Source organism: Myxine glutinosa, chromosome 2 (assembly GCF_964187855.1).
Source record: "Myxine glutinosa chromosome 2, kmMyxGlut1.1, whole genome shotgun sequence".
Taxonomy (NCBI): Eukaryota; Metazoa; Chordata; class Myxini; order Myxiniformes; family Myxinidae; genus Myxine; species Myxine glutinosa.
This window is the reverse complement of record NC_136262.1, coordinates 130,957,964-130,977,494: the sequence shown is the minus strand read 5'-3', so window position 1 is coordinate 130,977,494 and position 19,531 is coordinate 130,957,964. Positions and strand designations below refer to the sequence as shown.

At 37.9% G+C, this 19,531-nt stretch overlaps 1 protein-coding gene and 1 long non-coding RNA gene across 3 annotated transcripts in view; one reads left to right on the top strand and one right to left on the bottom strand.

Moving 5' to 3' along the window:
- Positions 1 to 19,531, bottom strand: part of LOC137421250 (b(0,+)-type amino acid transporter 1-like) — a 212,450-nt gene that overhangs the window by 105,481 nt on the left and 87,438 nt on the right. The window lies entirely within an intron of this gene.
- Positions 8,849 to 10,589, top strand: LOC137428334 (uncharacterized). The gene is made up of 3 exons (XR_013622375.1): positions 8,849 to 9,175; positions 9,378 to 9,507; positions 9,732 to 10,589. It is a non-coding gene; the product is annotated as an uncharacterized LOC137428334 (long non-coding RNA).

Below are 19,531 nucleotides of genomic sequence, written 5' to 3'. Positions count from 1 at the left end.
CCAACGCATCCGCCAAACCAATGCATCCGCCAAACCAACGCATCCGCATAACCAACACATCCGCCAAACCAGCACATCCGCCAAACTAACACATCCGCCAAACTAAGACATCCACCAAACGAACACATCCGCCAAACAAACACATGCGCCAAACTAAGACATCTGCCAAACTAACACATCTGCCAAACAAACACATGCGCCAAACTCAGACATCCGCCAAACAAACACATGCGCCAAACTAAGACATCCGCCAAACTAACACATCCGCCAAACAAACACATGCGCCAAACTCAGACATCCGCCAAACAAACACATGCGCCAAACTAAGACATCCGCCAAACTAACACATCTGCCAAACAAACACTTTCGTCAAACTAAGACATCCACCAAACTAACACATTCTCCAAACAAACACATGCGCCAAACTCAGACATCCGCCAAACTAACACATCCGCCAAACTAAGACATCCACCAAACGAACACATCCGCCAAACAAACACATCCGCCAAACAAACACATGAGCCAAACTAAGACATCCACCAAACTAACACATCCGCCAAACAAACACTTTCGCCAAACTAAGACATCCGCCAAACTAACACATCCGCCAAACAAACACATAAGCCAAACTAAGACATCCGCCAAACTAACACATCCACCAAACAAACACATGCGCCAAACTAAGACATCCGCCAAACTAACACATCCGCCAAACAAACACATGTGCCAAGCTAAGACATCCGCCAAACTAACACATCCGCCAAACAAACACATGCGCCAAATAAAGACATCCGACAAACTAACACATCTGCCAAATAAACACATGCACCAAACGAACACATCCGCCCAACAAACAAATGCGCCAAACTAACACATTCACCAAACTAACACATCCGCCACACAAACCAATGCACCATAACAAGACACCCGCCAAAAACAAACACATGTGCCAAACAAACACATCCACCAAACAAACACATGCGCCAAACTAAGCCATCCGCCAAACTAACACATCCGGCAAACAAACACATGCGCCAAAATAAGCCATCCGCCAAACTAACACATCCGCCAAACAAACACTTTCGACAAAGAAACACTTTCGCCAAAGTAAGACATCCGCCAAACTAACACATCCGCCAAACTAACACATCCGCCAAACAAACACATGCGCCAAACTAAGACATCCACCAAACTAACACATCCACCAAACAAACACATGCGCCAAACTAAGACATCCGCCAAACAAAAACATCCGCCAAACAAACACTTTCACCAAACTAAGACAATAAGACATCCGCCAAACTAACACATCCGCCAAATAAACACATGCGCCAAACTAAGACATCCGCCAAACTAACACATCCGCAAAACAAACACATGCACCAAACTAAGACATCCGCCAAAGAAACACATCCGCCAAACAAACACTTTCACCAAACTAAGACAATAAGACATCCGCCAAACTAACACATCCGCCAAACAAACACATGCGCCAAACTACGACATCCGCCAAAGAAACACATCCGCCAAACAAACACATGTGCCAAACTAAGACAACGCATCCGCGTTGGTTTGGCGGATGCATTGGTTTGGCGGATGCATTGGTTTGGCGGATGCGTTGGTTTGGCGGATGCGTTGGTTTGGCGGATGTGTTGGTTTGGCGGATGTGTTGGTTTAGCTGATTTGTTGGTTGAGCGGATTTGTTGGTTTGGCGGAAGTGTTAGTTGAGTGGATTTTTTGGTTTGGCAGAGGTGCTGGTGTGGCGCCTGTGTTGGTTTTGCGGATGTGTTAGTTTGGTGAATGTGTTGGTTTAGTGGATGTGTTTGTTCCGCGTGTGTTTGTTCCGTGTTCCGTGTGTGTTTGTTCCAAAGAAACACATCCGCCAAACAAACACATGTGCCAAACTAAGACATCCGCCAAACTAACACATCCGCAAAACAAACACATGCACCAAACTAAGACATCCGCCAAACTAACACATCCACTAAACCAACACATTCACCAAACTAACACATCCGCAAAACCAACACAGGCGCCACACCAGCACCTCTGCCAAACCAACAAATCCACTAAACTAACACTTCCGCCAAACCAACAAATCCGCTCAACCAACACATCAGCTAAACCAACACATCCGCCAAACCAACACATCCGCCAAACCAACACATCCGCCAAACCAACGCATCCGCAAAACCAACGCATCCGCCAAACCAATGCATCCGCCAAACCAACGCATCCGCATAACCAACACATCCGCCAAACCAGCACATCCGCCAAACTAACACATCCGCCAAACTAAGACATCCACCAAACGAACACATCCGCCAAACAAACACATGCGCCAAACTAAGACATCTGCCAAACTAACACATCTGCCAAACAAACACATGCGCCAAACTCAGACATCCGCCAAACAAACACATGCGCCAAACTAAGACATCCGCCAAACTAACACATCCGCCAAACAAACACATGCGCCAAACTCAGACATCCGCCAAACAAACACATGCGCCAAACTAAGACATCCGCCAAACTAACACATCTGCCAAACAAACACTTTCGTCAAACTAAGACATCCGCCAAACTAACACATTCTCCAAACAAACACATGCGCCAAACTCAGACATCCGCCAAACTAACACATCCGCCAAACTAAGACATCCACCAAACGAACACATCCGCCAAACAAACACATCCGCCAAACAAACACATGAGCCAAACTAAGACATCCACCAAACTAACACATCCGCCAAACAAACACTTTCGCCAAACTAAGACATCCGCCAAACTAACACATCCGCCAAACAAACACATAAGCCAAACTAAGACATCCGCCAAACTAACACATCCACCAAACAAACACATGCGCCAAACTAAGACATCCGCCAAACTAACACATCCGCCAAACAAACAGATGTGCCAAGCTAAGACATCCGCCAAACTAACACATCCGCCAAACTAAGACATCCACCAAACGAACACATCCGCCAAACAAACACATGCGCCAAACTAAGACATCTGCCAAACTAACACATTCGCCAAACAAACACATGCGCCAAACTCAGACATCCGCCAAACTAACACATCCGCCAAACAAACACATGTGCCAAGCTAAGACATCCGCCAAACTAACACATCTGCCAAACAAACACATGCGCCAAATTAAGACATCCGCCAAAGAAACACATCCGCCAAACAAACACTTTCACCAAACTAAGACAATAAGACATCCGCCAAACTAACACATCTGCCAAATAAACACATGCACCAAACGAACACATCCGCCCAACAAACAAATGCGCCAAACTAACACATCCGCCAAACTAACACATCCGCCAAACAAACCAATGCACCATAAAACGACACCCGCCAAACAAACACATCCGCCAAACAAACACATCCGCCAAACAAACACAAGCGCCAAACTAAGCCATCCGCCAAACTAACACATCCGGCAAACAAACACATGCGCCAAACTAAGACATCTGCCAAACTAACACATCCGCCAAACAAACACATGCGCCAAACTAAGACATCCGCCAAACTAACACATCCGCCAAACAAACACTTTCGTCAAACTAAGACATCCGCCAAACTAACACATCCGCCAAACAAACACATGCGCCAAACTCAGACATCCGCCAAACTAACACATCCGCCAAACTAAGACATCCACCAAACGAACACATCCGCCAAACAAACACATCCGCCAAGCAAACACATCCGTCAAACAAACACAAGCGCCAAACTAAGCCATCCGCCAAACTAACACATCCGGCAAACAAACACATGCACCAAAATAAGCCATCCGCCAAACTAACACATCCGCCAAACAAACACTTTCGACAAAGAAACACTTTCGCCAAACTAAGACATCCGCCAAACTAACACATCCTCCAAACAATCACATGCGCCAAAGTAATTCATCCGACAAACTAACACATCTGCCAAACAAGGACATGCGCCAAACTAAGACATCCACCAAACGAACACATCCGCCAAACAAACACATGCGCCAAACTAAGACATCTGCCAAACTAACACATCCGCCAAACAAACACATGCGCCAAACTAAGACATCCGCCAAACTAACACATCCGCCAAACAAACACTTTCGTCAAACTAAGACATCCGCCAAACTAACACATCCGCCAAACAAACACATGCGCCAAACTCAGACATCCGCCAAACTAACACATCCGCCAAACTAAGACATCCACCAAACGAACACATCCGCCAAACAAACACATGCGCCAAACTAAGACATCTGCCAAACTAACACATCCGCCAAACAAACACATGCGCCAAACTCAGACATCCGCCAAACTAACACGTCCACCAAACAAATACATGCGCCAAACTCAGACATCCGCCAAACAAACACATGCGCCAAACTAAGACATCCGCCAAACGAACACATCCGCCAAAGAAACACATGTGCCAAACTAAGACATCCGCCAAACTAACACATCCGCCAAACAAACACATGCGCCAAACGAAGACATCCGCCAAACTAACACATCCGCCAAACAAACACATGCGCCAAACTCAGACATCCGCCAAACTAACACATCCGCCAAACAAACACATGCGCTAAACTGAGACATCCACCAAACTAACACATCAGCCAAACAAACACATGCGCCAAACTAAGACATCTGCCAAACTAACACATCCACGAAACAAACACATGCGCCAAACCAAGACATCCGCCAAATTAACACATCCGCCAAACAAACACATGCATCAAACGAAGACATCCGCCAAACTAACACATCCGCCAAAAAAACACATGCGCCAAACTCAGACATCTGCCAAACTTACACATCCGCCAAACAAACACATGCGCTAAACTGAGACATCCGCCAAACTAACACATCTGCCAAACAAACACATGCGCCAAACTAGGACATTCGCCAAACTAACACATCAGCCAAACAAACACATGCGCCAAACTAAGACATCTGCCAAACTAACACATCCACGAAACAAACACATGCGCCAAACCAAGACATCCGCCAAATTAACACATCCGCCAAACAAACACATGCACCAAACGAAGACATCCGCCAAACTAACACATCCGCCAAAAAAACACATGCGCCAAACTAAGACATCCGCCAAACTAACACATCTGCCAAACAACCACGCCAAACAAACACATGCGCCAAGCTAAGACATCCGACAAACTAACAGCCGCCAAACAAACACATGCACCAAACTAAGCCATCCGCCAAACAAACACATCCGCCAAACAAACACATGAGCCAAACTAAGACATCCACCAAACTAACACATCCGCCAAACAAACACTTTCGCCAAACTAAGACATCCGCCAAACTAACACATCCGCCAAACAAACACATAAGCCAAACTAAGACATCCGCCAAACTAACACATCCACCAAACAAACACATGCGCCAAACTAAGACATCCGCCAAACTAACACATCCGCCAAACAAACACATGTGCCAAGCTAAGACATCCGCCAAACTAACACATCCGCCAAACAAACACATGCGCCAAATTAAGACATCCGACAAACTAACACATCTGCCAAATAAACACATGCACCAAACGAACACATCCGCCCAACAAACAAATGCGCCAAACTAACACATCCGCCAAACTAACACATCCGCCAAACAAACCAATGCACCATAACAAGACACCCGCCAAAAACAAACACATCTGCCAAACAAACACATCCACCAAACAAACACATGCGCCAAACTAAGCCATCCGCCAAACTAACACATCCGGCAAACAAACACATGCGCCAAAATAAGCCATCCGCCAAACTAACACATCCGCCAAACAAACACTTTCGACAAAGAAACACTTTCGCCAAAGTAAGACATCCGCCAAACTAACACATCCGCCAAACTAACACATCTGCCAAACAAACACATGCGCCAAACTAAGACATCCACCAAACTAACACATCCACCAAACAAACACATGCGCCAAACTAAGACATCCGCCAAACAAAAACATCCGCCAAACAAACACTTTCACCAAACTAAGAGAATAAGACATCCGCCAAACTAACACATCCGCCAAACAAACACATGCGCCAAACTAAGACATCCGCCAAACTAACACATCCGCAAAACAAACACATGCACCAAACTAAGACATCCGCCAAAGAAACACATCCGCCAAACAAACACTTTCACCAAACTAAGACAATAAGACATCCGCCAAACTAACACATCCGCCAAACAAACACATGCGCCAAACTAAGACATCCGCCAAAGAAACACATCCGCCAAACAAACACATGTGCCAAACTAAGACAACGCATTCGCGTTGGTTTGGCGGATGCATTGGTTTGGCGGATGCGTTGGTTTGGCGGATGCGTTGGTTTGGCGGATGTGTTGGTTTGGCGGATGTGTTGGTTTAGCTGATTTATTGGTTGAGCGGATTTGTTGGTTTGGCGGTAGTGTTAGTTGAGTGGATTTTTTGGTTTGGCAGAGGTGCTGGTGTGGCGCCTGTGTTGGTTTTGCGGATGTGTTAGTTTGGTGAATGTGTTGGTTTAGTGGATGTGTTTGTTCCGCGTGTGTTTGTTCCGTGTTCCGTGTGTGTTTGTTCCAAAGAAACACATCCGCCAAACAAACACATGTGCCAAAGTAAGACAATAAGACATCCGCCAAACTAACACATCCGCCAAACAAACACATGCGCCAAACTAAGACATCCGCCAAACAAACACATCTGCCAAACAAACACATGCGCCAAACTAAGACATCCGCCAAACTAACACATCCGCCAAACAAACACATCCACTAAACCAACACATTCACCAAACTAACACATCCGCAAAACCAACACAGTCGCCACACCAGCACCTCTGCCAAACCAACAAATCCACTAAACTAACACTTCCGCCAAACCAACAAATCCGCTCAACCAACACATCAGCTAAACCAACACATCCGCCAAACCAACACATCCGCCAAACCAACACATCCGCCAAACCAACACATCCGCCAAACCAACGCATCCGCAAAACCAACGCATCCGCCAAACCAATGCATCCGCCAAACCAACGCATCCGCATAACCAACACATCCGCCAAACCAGCACATCCGCCAAACTAACACATCCCCCAAACTAAGACATCCACCAAACGAACACATCCGCCAAACAAACACATGCGCCAAACTAAGACATCTGCCAAACTAACACATCTGCCAAACAAACACATGCGCCAAACTCAGACATCCGCCAAACAAACACATGCGCCAAACTAAGACATCTGCCAAACTAACACATCCGCCAAACAAACACATGCGCCAAACTCAGACATCCGCCAAACAAACACATGCGCCAAACTAAGACATCCGCCAAACTAACACATCTGCCAAACAAACACTTTCGTCAAACTAAGACATCCGCCAAACTAACACATTCTCCAAACATACACATGCGCCAAACTCAGACATCCGCCAAACTAACACATCCGCCAAACTAAGACATCCACCAAACGAACACATCCGCCAAACAAACACATCCGCCAAACAAACACATGAGCCAAACTAAGACATCCACCAAACTAACACATCCGCCAAACAAACACTTTCGCCAAACTAAGACATCCGCCAAACTAACACATCCGCCAAACAAACACATAAGCCAAACTAAGACATCCGCCAAACTAACACATCCACCAAACAAACACATGCGCCAAACTAAGACATCCGCCAAACTAACACATCCACCAAACAAACAGATGTGCCAAGCTAAGAATCCGCCAAACTAACACATCCGCCAAACAAACACATGCGCCAAATTAAGACATCCGACAAACTAACACATCTGCCAAATAAACACATGAGTAGTGTAATAATGTTGCTTCTGGGACACCTCCGTTTAACATGGGAAATCCCTATCTAATGTCATTTACCCCCTTGTCTTTTTCAAAAATCATAAACACCTCTATTTCTCCCACCCTCATCTTTATGAACCTTTTGTCTGTAGTACCTATCCTTAATGTTGTTCATTAGACCACTCAAACACTACAAATATTTGTTTTCTCTTATAGACCTATCATCCTTCTTCTACATATCATCTGGCAGATTAATCTTTGACCCACTCAAACATTGACCCATTCACTTCCATATTAATTCTTTCCCTCCCTCATTGCCCCTAAAGACCTCTATTTCTCTCACCCTGTTCTTTACGAACCTTCTAACCTTTTGACATGTTATCCTTATTCATTAGACCACTTAAACACCTGTGATCCTTCTGACCTTATGAACCTTTTAACCTTTTACTCTTAATATCATCTGGTGAATATAACCCACTCAAACAACGACCCTACAAATATTTGTTTATGTGTAGGAAATAATTTATTTCGCCTCCAACTTCCATCACCATCTAATATATTATTAAAGAAGAGGTTTGAGTTTGGTTCTTTTTCAAGATATTTTAACTGAGCTAAGATAAAATGGTAAACCTCCCTCAATGTTCTTGTTTGAGCACCTCCAGTGCCACATACCATTTTAAAATTATAGTATATATTTTCCTGACAACCATCAAAGTTTTCCGTCCACTCAAAAATATTTCCATGTTTTTTACCCAACTCACCGGTATTTAAATTAATTCTCTTATTTGTTTTGTGAACTTTTTTACCAGTTGCCTTTTCAATAAGTCTTATTTGATATTTTTCACATTCATTAAGGATGCCATACTTAAACCTCGAACCTTTTTTTAATTAAAGAAAGAAATGGCATGTTGCTTAACTTTACAAGAAATGACGCGTTGGGAATTTCTCATGGTCTTATTTCCTGTTTCCTCGAAATGTTAAAGCTGAGTTCTGTTCCCGAAAATATATTTTGGACATTATAAAAGTCGTGTTGTCGTGCTGTTTTCATAATTACGAATCGATGAAGATGAACGACAACTCGTCTTATTCCAGTGATGAAGAATACTCACAAGGGTAAGTTTGAACTGTTTGAACATTCAGAATTGAACTGTTGGTGAGAGCTTTGTATGTGATTAATTTAAATTTATATAACATGATATATTTTTTTTATTACAGCAATTCAGGTTTTGAAAATGACCTGGTCTTGGCAGAAAATGAAGTTTTTCCGAAAGAGATTTACAACGAGGCGAATGAGCATTTAAACCATTTGCCAGTTTCACCGTTCTTAGAGGATTCATGTAAAAGGTATGACACTAAATAAAATACGTTGGTGTTAAATGACGCTGCCTTAGTGTGTGTGTATGTGTGTGTATGTGTATGTGTGTGTGTGTATGTGTGTGTGTTTGTGTGTGTATGTGAGTGTATGTATCTGTGAAAGTGTGTGCGTGTGTGTGATGTTTTGTCGGGCTTACTTCAGCATAGTAATTTCTCCTTATTTTGTTTGCAGTATTAACCTCGAAGACCAAAATTTTGAGTGGGATGATTTTGATCTCCCAAGGAGTGGTTATTTCCTACCAACCTGTGGTACTCTTCATTTTCAACTCAACGATCTTGACGCTAAGCTGGATTTTTTCGAGGTAAGCATGTGTGTACGTGTGTGTATGTGGTTCACCGTTTATAATAGGTACACCATATCCCTGCGCATCATAAGAGGTGATTCAAGGTTGGTGTCAGGAAGGGCATCCGACCCTATATTAATAATAATAATAATAATACATTTATTTTGTATAGCGCTTTTCAAGACGCTTTGACATGGAACATAAATATGAAATAAATATCTCTCCCCTCTTGTCTTTAATAGAAAGAGATTCAAAACCTGAAGACATCTGCTGAACCAACCTTTGACTTGTGCTGGGAAGAAATTGATGACTTATGCTGGGGAGAAGTTGAATGTATACCTCAAGAAAAATGTTTTAATAATATAAAGATTTTAATGTTTTCAATATTTATATATATTTGTTTTGTTTACAATTATTTAATTCTTAATTACAAAAAGAGAATAAAGGAAAAGGGACAGGAAGGTGCGTCCCCCTCCCTTGGCCCCCCCTCATCCCACCCCTCCCCTCCCCTTGTGTGTGTGGGGAAGGTGGGGGTGGGATGAGGGGGGATCAAGGGTGGGGGACGCACTGGGGGTGGGGGATGATGGGTGTGGTCTGTGTGGGCGGGGTCTGTGTGGGCGGGGTCTGTGTGGGTGGGGTCTGTGTGGGCGTGGTCTGTGTGGGTGTGGCTTATGATTTTTGTTTATTTAATATTTTTTTTATTACCACTAATTAAATTAGCTAATCTGGGTGGGGTGAATAGAAATGTTGTTTAATGAATTATTAGCTTTGTTTTTTGTAATTCTTGCGAGTAAAATGAACCCAAGATTTCTTCTCCATTTAAATCATTTAATTTGTAAGTCCAAGGGACTGTATCCATTACATCAATGATTTTAAATAATTCACGAGTCCATTTTTGTGTATAACCTTTCTCAAAATGGCTTTTCCATTTGTATATCCTTACCATATCACCAACTTTGAACTTGGGCTTTCTCAAATTAATCTCCTTTTCATATTCTAATTTTGTAAATGTTTCTGATGGTTTTGATTTTGTTGATGAATGAACTGTATTATTGTAATTATCTACAATATCCTGAATTAAATACACCCATTTTTGAGAACCGAGTTGTGTGAATTTTTTATATAATTTCTCTTTTAAAGTACGATTAAAACGCTCAATAACAACTGCCTTTCCTTCATTAAAGGTGCTGTATAATTTAATACCCTTCCCCTTAAGAAATTTCATGAATATTTTGTTATAGAACTCTGTTCCCTCATCAGTCCATAACTTCTTTGGTTTCCTTTTATCCCGATCAAATATTAGCTTAAAGGCTAACATTAAAGTATCACCCCTTTTTTTTTTTAAAGGGACAACCCAGGCAAATCTACTCCTCAAATCAATAACGGTTAAAGCATACCTGTATCCCCTGTCATTATTCAATTCAATTAAATCAGCGGACCATATGTGGTCGGTGTATTTAGAATAAACCTTCCTTCTTTTAAACTTTGTGATTATAGGTTTGTGTAATTCTTCAGCCAAAAGCTCCTCAGTCTTGATGACATCATTAGAGCCTAATAGTTTTTTGAGGAATAACCAAGACCAAGTTTCAATTTAGCATTTATCAAATTTCTCACAATAAACCTATCAACTTTCTCTCTCAACGTTGGATTTTGTATCAAAGACAAATTATACAACATTTCGCTGTCGGCTTTATGTTTTTCAGTCAACGTAGTGGTTTTCCCATAAGCAATATCATGCTTCATACACACTTCGTCAACCCTATTTGTAGGTTTAGACCAAGGTTTAGGATTGTCAGCCTCATCTAATCTTTTATCCAAGTTTGTTCCTGGACCACAGAAAGAATACCCTGGAAGGTGTAATTCCCCTGGAATTCCAGTTGTTGTAAATTTACTTCCTGACAGAAACTTTTGTATGTCTCCTCCTCTTTTAGGAGAGATGAATTGGCACTTTTTAGAGCCACATACTTGACATATTCCTTTTTGATAAACTCTATTATTTTTAGCTTTAACATAAGAGATATTTTTAGATTTAGTTTTCTTTTTACATTTGAGACAATAACTCATATTTATTTATCAGAAAAATTCCGACAGAGTATCAAAACCTTTTTGGTTTTCAACATATACATTTCAATCTTTATTTTTAAAACATAAAGAATCCTAAGGAATGCCTTCACTCTCTCCTCCATTTATTTACAAATAAAAACTAACTAAAGTCAATGACACCAACATCATCAATCACATAATCTTTTCCTTCTTCTTCTTCTTCTTCTTCACCACTTTCTCGTTTAAATCTCCTCCCTGAAATTGAAGACATTGACGTTGTTATTCTTGAAAATAATATTTTCATTAGACTTCTCATTTCTTTATTTTCCTCCTCAGTGCGTTGAGTTTGATTTATTTGCTGTAATACCTTCAATCTTTTATTAATCTCACTGATTTCCATCTTTTTATATTTTTCCTCCCTCTCTCTTTGCTCCCTCTCCTCCTTCTCTCTTTTCTCCCTTTCCTCCTTCTCTCTTTTCTCCCTTTCCTCCCTCTCCTCCTCCTTTTTCTCCCTTTCCTCCTTCTCCTTTTTCTCTCTTTTCTCCCTTTCCTCCCTCTCCTCCTCCTTTTTCTCCCTTTCCTCCTTCTCCTTTTTCTCTCTTTCCTCCTTCTCTTCTTTAACTCCTTCCTCATTTATCTTAGCAATTTTTGATATCAATATTTTCACAGCATTCATTCTTTCTTTATTTTCCTCTTCGGTGAGTTGAGATTTATCTTCTTGCTGTAATACATCCACTCTTTTTTGAATCGCTCTGATTTCCATCTCCCTCTCCCCCCTCTCTCTTTGTTCCCTCTCCTCCTTCTCTCTTTTCTCTCTTTTCTCCTTCTCTTCTTCAACTCCTTCCTCATCCCTTGCTACCCTTGAGTTTAAACCCCAAAGAATATTATACATATACTCATCTGGATTTTGAGATATTCTTGTATCTATAATTATTTTTCTCATAATAGGATACCAATAAGATTTGTTGACGATTTCTAAAAGAGTTTTATATTTCATAACTTTGAGAAGTTCATTTTTATTTAATATTTTAAACAAGTCTCTATTTGTGGGTTTAACAATATCAGTATAAGGCCAGTTTTTTATGACAAAATTCCCATGTATATGCTCCAAATCATAAGGTATGTAATACCGAGCACCCTTTTCTTGTAGGTATCCTTGAATACAAAAATTATAATTCTCTTGTAGTCTTCTTCCTGCCATTTATGTATCAGAAATATATGTGAGATTAATATTATGACAGGTAATACCACCCCATCTTCCCACTACCAAATCGGTTTGTATTCCTCGGCTTTCTATCCTTATCTCATTACCTTCCTTCTTTGTCATGCGAACCATCGCTATACTATCATATATTTTTATTTTCTTAAAATCACGTATTTGTTGTTTACTAATTGTACTTCCACATAAATCCTTATCTTCACCAAGTGGATAATATTCTTCTTTACGAGACTGATTTAAATCATGTAGGTCTTCTATGTTTATTGAAAAAGACCAATTATACCCTAAATCAGGCATATCATACCCCCATTTATTAATTCGCATATTAACTAAATGTCCTTCTTTATAAAATTTAATTGTAAGCAGGTAGTTAAATTCAATGAGGAAAGGTGTATGGTCAGTATAACCAGGTGTTGTGGTTGTAAATTTTACTTGTTTCACAAAACGTGCTGTTTTCTTTAAAGATATATATTGTGATAAATCACTGAATCTAATCAAGTCATTCGCATCTGTAGGGTTTGGATAATTGATTAATTTATAAGTATTCTTCATATTAATATTTTTACTTACACTATATTTTTGTCGTTCAGCCTGTGCCTTTGTATAATAATTTGATAAATCAATATCCTGAGAGGATTTTCCAAAGATAGAACCATCTTTTCCAACATAGGTCATTTATATTAGATAAAAAATGATATCATAAAAATTTTCATTATTGTTGAGTTGAAATAATACATATAAACATAATTGGCCACAACATTTAGAATTAATTTCTTGAACTTGGAATGTTTGATAAACACCATTCTGTAAGAATTGTATTACTTCAACAGGTGGTGGCATACCATAACTATCAAAATAATATTTATCCTGACTATTATGAATACAAACCCAATGAGAACCATTCTGTGTGTCTAAATTCATAATAATATTCTTTGTATTCTTATTTATATGTATTAATTCATCTCTCATACAAATAACCACATTATCAATTTTTAGTGTTTTACAATACTTAGCTAGTTCTATATTTGACGTTGTATTCTTTCCAAATTGTTTAAACCATTTATCCATTTATTTATGAGAAAGATACAATCCATTACCCCATTTAGTTAGTTTAACACCCGCTTGAGCGATAGAGGAAAGCATATCTCCAACCAACAATCTAGCTTTATCAGGTAGACTTTCAAGTTTTTGAGCAAAATCTACAATTACACCACTTCCACTAATTTGTTTCTCCAACTCCTTGTTATGTCTTTCCAATTCTTTTTGAGCTTTTAGTTGTGCCTTCCTTTCGTTAGCAGTTTTTACCGCTGCTGAAATACCACCAGTCAATGCTCCCGCCGCACTTAAACCAGCAAATAAAGGAATTAGAAACGGGAGAAATCCTCCTCTTGACTCATCTATTGAATATTTCTTTAACATAGGTTTCGTCATTTTAATTTTAAGTGATCCAACATCATTTAGTGTTTTTACTTGTGTGTGTGTGAGTAAAACATCAATTCTTACAGCTCCTTTTCTTTGAATTGTATTAACATTAATAATACAAGGCTTTTGATTTTGAATACAAGATGTTAATTTATTAAGATTGATTTGATTAACATATACCCCAACCATTTATTTATGAGAAAAAACCTATGTGATATTAATCATAACACCATTATCTGTATTAATCTGTAATTCTGTTTCCTCCAAAAGCAAACAATATGCATTAACCTCTTCACTCTCCCCTCTTTCAATGTATAGAGAAGTATCCACTCGATTAGACTTTATAGTTTCCTTTTGAGAACTCAGGTCAATTGCGTAGATTGTATATAAACCTTTAAATGCAACCATATCCAAAATAGGATCATTATTACCATTACTTTCACACACCTTTTGGTAGGACTTGTAGGCTTCCGCATAATCATTTTTTTCCCAATCAATTTCCAATCTATCTCGTGGATAAAATGTGCCATCAAGAGAAACCCGAAGTTGTTTCACCTTAGCATTATCACTCAGCGCATTATTCTTATTAGTACCGTCCTCTCCATCTGGTTTTTAAAAAATGAGCCATAGGTATCGTGGCTTTCCTTCAAGAACACCCAAATTCCAAGTGTAGGTAGTGTGTTCCAGTTTAACGTGTTGACATCTTCTTTTAAGGTATGATACATTTAGCGGTTTCTTTGAGTTAAGTCTTCTATTTAACATCTCCTCCGTTTTAAGATTAGGAGTATATTCATTGATATACCAACACAAATCATTAATAACAAATTTATTATTGTCGCCAAAAGCATTTTCAGCCCCAAAAAGCAATCTATTTACATTATCATTCCTTTGTAGTTGAAATCTAATTTTAAGACCATACAAAACTTTATCATAATCACAAAATCCAAATATACCTTTAAGAGGTACTGCTACGGTAAAACTATTCTCAGCTTTTGCGTCATCATTATACATTGACTTCCTTTGACTATAACCAGGGTCTGTGTTTGTTCCCGTTGACATATCAGGAATAAAGCCTTCAACAGCTCCCTTACCCATTCTATCACCAAACGAATATAGTGTAAATTTCATCATTTCAGATGTAGCAGAGACATAATCAACCGCTTCAACCTCTTGTGTTCCAATATACAGGCGAACACTGTCAAACATTTTCCAGAAGAAATCATTTACGAGTGTAGCATTAGTATTATTCGCAGCCTTAGTGAATTTAAATTTACACAGCAAGAAACTATCAGCTATATTCAAGTAAGTTTGTTGATTATTTATTTCAAAACTTTTTGTTCCGTTTGAATTCCAGTCGGTTCCTGTAATAGCATTTACCTTAAAATAGTCTTCCTTTTTAGTAGAGTTTGAAATGATAATCGTATCATCCAAATCATAGATACTATCAATCGCTTCCATACTTGTATTTATATAGTATTAAAATTGTTGAAACCCTGACCCAAGTATTTTAATGATTTTTTGTCGTTCTTGTGAAGATAGTTGAGTTTTACCTTTTTTAATTTCTTTGATTGCTTGTAATTTATGGGACTCCTTTTGAGCATCTTTTATACTCTTTACAACACCTGCTACATTTCCCATGAGAGAAGCAGTTGAACCAATTAGGTCTTTATGTTTAAGAATGGTTGAACCAATACCCATTAGAGTATCAATTATCCCATCTCCTTTATTTCGAAATTGATGACCCACACCCCGTTGTCTCTTAGGTTTATAGTATCCTTTACCCACATACCTTGTATAGTCTGGTGAAAGGAACATGCCCTCCCCTGTAATTATTTTATATTTTCCCAACTCGTGTTTTCTTACAATAACCATTATTTATTTATTGAAAAACTTCACGTAGGTGAATTCTGATGGATATAATTTCATCATTAAAGGATATCATACGATTATCTTGGTCGGTTATCCTAAAATTTACTCTGTATATGGTTTTTCCTGACACAGGTAAATAGACAAGATTTTTTGGTTCCATATTAAATTTATAACCAATCGGGGTTGAGTATGCACTGAATGAAAATATTGTATTTGTTCTTATTCCATCGTTATAAGCACCATCAATCAAATCACAATGAATTAATACTGAATTTATACCGGAGGATATTTGGATAACATTATCACTGTAAAACGTCCCGTTATTTTCAATCTTTTTTGAAGAGAAACCCAATAGCTCTCTAAACGAATTTTCAATCGTGAAATCAACTTTATAATTATTTTTAAGTTTAATAGTTGATTTTGAAGTGTGTTTTTGAATATCTATTACAATATTTTTTGGTTCATCACCTTTTTCTTTCATAAGGCGAGAGACTTCTGAAGATATTTGAGAAATCTCGTAAGCTCCAGGTGAAACGGTTATAGTTTTATATCCACTTCCTGGATTATAACTAAACTTGTTGTTTTTCTCTGTGATATTAAAAAGGGTATTGTAAGTTTCCATTGACAACAAAGATGCCTCATATGAGGTAAGGGGGTCAAGTTGTAGTGGGTAAGGGAATGAAGCTGTGTAATCGCTCGTTGTGAAATTAAAACTAAGAATTGTGCTTCTCATCTTATTTAATATCTAATAAAATATCTTTGTATTGACATTTATTAATTATTTTCATGTTCATCAACTGATCTAAAATGGCTGAGGATTCATTAAAACAATTGTTGTTTCCAGCCTTCTTACTACCTAACAACAATAATAGCCTATTAACTAATTGTGATGGGTCATTTGGAAGAAAACTAACACCCGAACCAAGCTTACTTAAAGCATCAATAATATGTTTCTCCTTCTCATTCTTCTTACTTTTACCAGCAACAGAAACTCCATAATCAAGTGCATTTAGCAACTCAATATATACCCTATCTTCCTCTCTTTCCATATCAAGTGGTTCCTCAAAATATTTTGAACCGCTGAATCCGGGGTTTGTTAGAAGAAACATTAATCTTGGAGTTAATTTAACATTTGGTTGAGTAGAACTCAAGAACATCAATTCATCATTAAATATCAATACCTTTTCTTCCACAAGATGAAACACTGCTGGTTCTTCTGTTGGAATGAGACCTGCTCTGGTTTTTGAACCCGCCGAATATTCATTGTTTTGAAGAGCTTCCACAACATAATTAGGGGGTTGATTTACCTCCTCAAGTTTCCGAAATAATCCCTCGTCATCATATTCTAATTCACCAAGTTCTTGTTTTGTTATCTGACTAAAATCTTTGAGCATTTGAAGTTTTTTCGGAGTAAATTCTACCGTGGGAACTGTAGGTGATTGTTGAGTTTTCAAAAGTGGTTTAAAGAATTTCTCTTGTTTTCTTTCAAAGGCTTCTTCACCAGTTAGTTTCTGTCTCCGTTTCTTCTTTATCTCTTCCTGTTGTTTAACAACTTTTGAAACTAATTGTTGATGTTCCTTAAACTTTCTTTCTCTTTCTTCGGTATTCATTTTCTGTATTTATTTATTGAAAAATATCATTTAGTATCTCATCTTGTTTCACAACAATATATTTATATTTTCCAATCGTGTGTTTCATATAATTTTCAAATTCTTTTTTACTACATAACGTAGAGCAATTATCTCTCCAAAAATTATTTACATCTATTGAATTTAACTTAAATAAAATAAAAGTATTGGCATTGTTTCTTATTGAGCGTCGAGGGAGTTGAAAATATGATTGACTAAGATATATACAATTACAAGAAGAATGTCTCCCTCTTGTATAGTAGCTATCCATTACTGTTTGGTTTCTCTCATTAACACAATCATCAAAGATGACGAGGTTCTTTTTTGATTTATCTAAATCTTGAGGTGAAGGTATATCATCCGTATTATCACTGAGAATACAAGTTATGGGTTTCGATTTTGATTTCTGTGTATCACAAAATAATTGTATTATATCTTCAATATTATAATCATTCAGTTTGTTTTGAAGTTTAAATAAACCGATAATGTCTTCCTTTTTAAGACCTGCATTAAAACCCTGTGAGAGTAGTTGATACTCGGGTTGAAAACTTGACTTTGTAAAAATTATTAAATTATCATAATCTAAAAAATTAGGACCAAGGAGCATCTTTAAAAGTAAACAGGTTTTCCCACATCCGCTTGAACCAACTATTAGACATCTCAATGAATTTGGAATGTTTTTATGGTTATTAAATTTTATCTTATTTTCCCAAACGGGTAAAAAATCATTCATTTATATATTTGGAAAACAAGTCATCCAACTTTTTTTGAGCTATTTTAGAAACTCTATATTTTATCCTGAGTTCGGGTTTAATTTCAAAATAATTCATTATTTTATTTATGTAGTATCTTGTATTAACATTTCCATTAAAATTATTTTGAATAATAAATATCATTAAACCCTTATACATTTCCTCAATACAAAGAGTCTCTTTCCTTGTAAGAAATGGTGTATTATCACCATAATGCTTAACATTCATCTCTCTTATTAATCTTGTAAAGTAATTCATTTTTGGTTCTAATTTAAAAGAGTTATATGTTTTTTTATATTTCTTATTATCATTAATTAGAATATAATCACAGAATAAACATTGTTTATATGAATCCTCATCATTAAGCCCCACTCTATCACAAGCCGGACAATTCTCTAATTTATCATATGGAGAGTCTGGAAATTCTAAATATCCTTCAGAACTTATCATATTTATGTGGTAAATTTTTACTTAAACTAAACGCAAGTTTATTCATTAATAAATACAATGTTTCAAAGCACAAAAGACAAATTTCAATCAATCTCTACTTCGGTGGAAGATATAGAAAAATATGTCAAAGATGTTAAATTGAACAAAGATAAATATGGAAATTTTTGGGTAAAACCAGTTATGGAAAATAACATGAGCCCCTCTATTTCATTTAAAGGAAGAGCTCTAACTATACCTGGAAAGACATCCATTAAAGTAAATCTAACAAAAGTTTCTCCTCTACTCCTGGCAATTTATTCAAAGCTTGAAAAAGTGATTGACCACGATACTTTGAAAAAGAATGATAAGACCATTAATAATTCTAGAGGAGACATTTGTATTTTCTTTAATAATCCAAAGGGTGTAGATCTAAGTAAAATGAATGATGTTAATATTTCTGGTGAAATGTCATTTCGTTCTATGATAGTTAGAGATTATTTAAAGATAACTTTTGATATAAAAATTGTAGAGATTGAATCTGTTAATGAAAGAAAGTATATAGATATTGATGGGAATATTTTTCTTGCTAATTAAATATGAGTCAATACAGCAGTGAAGATTTTACTATTTCATTGAACTCGGACGATAGTGATGATAGTATTTCATTGAACTTGGACGAT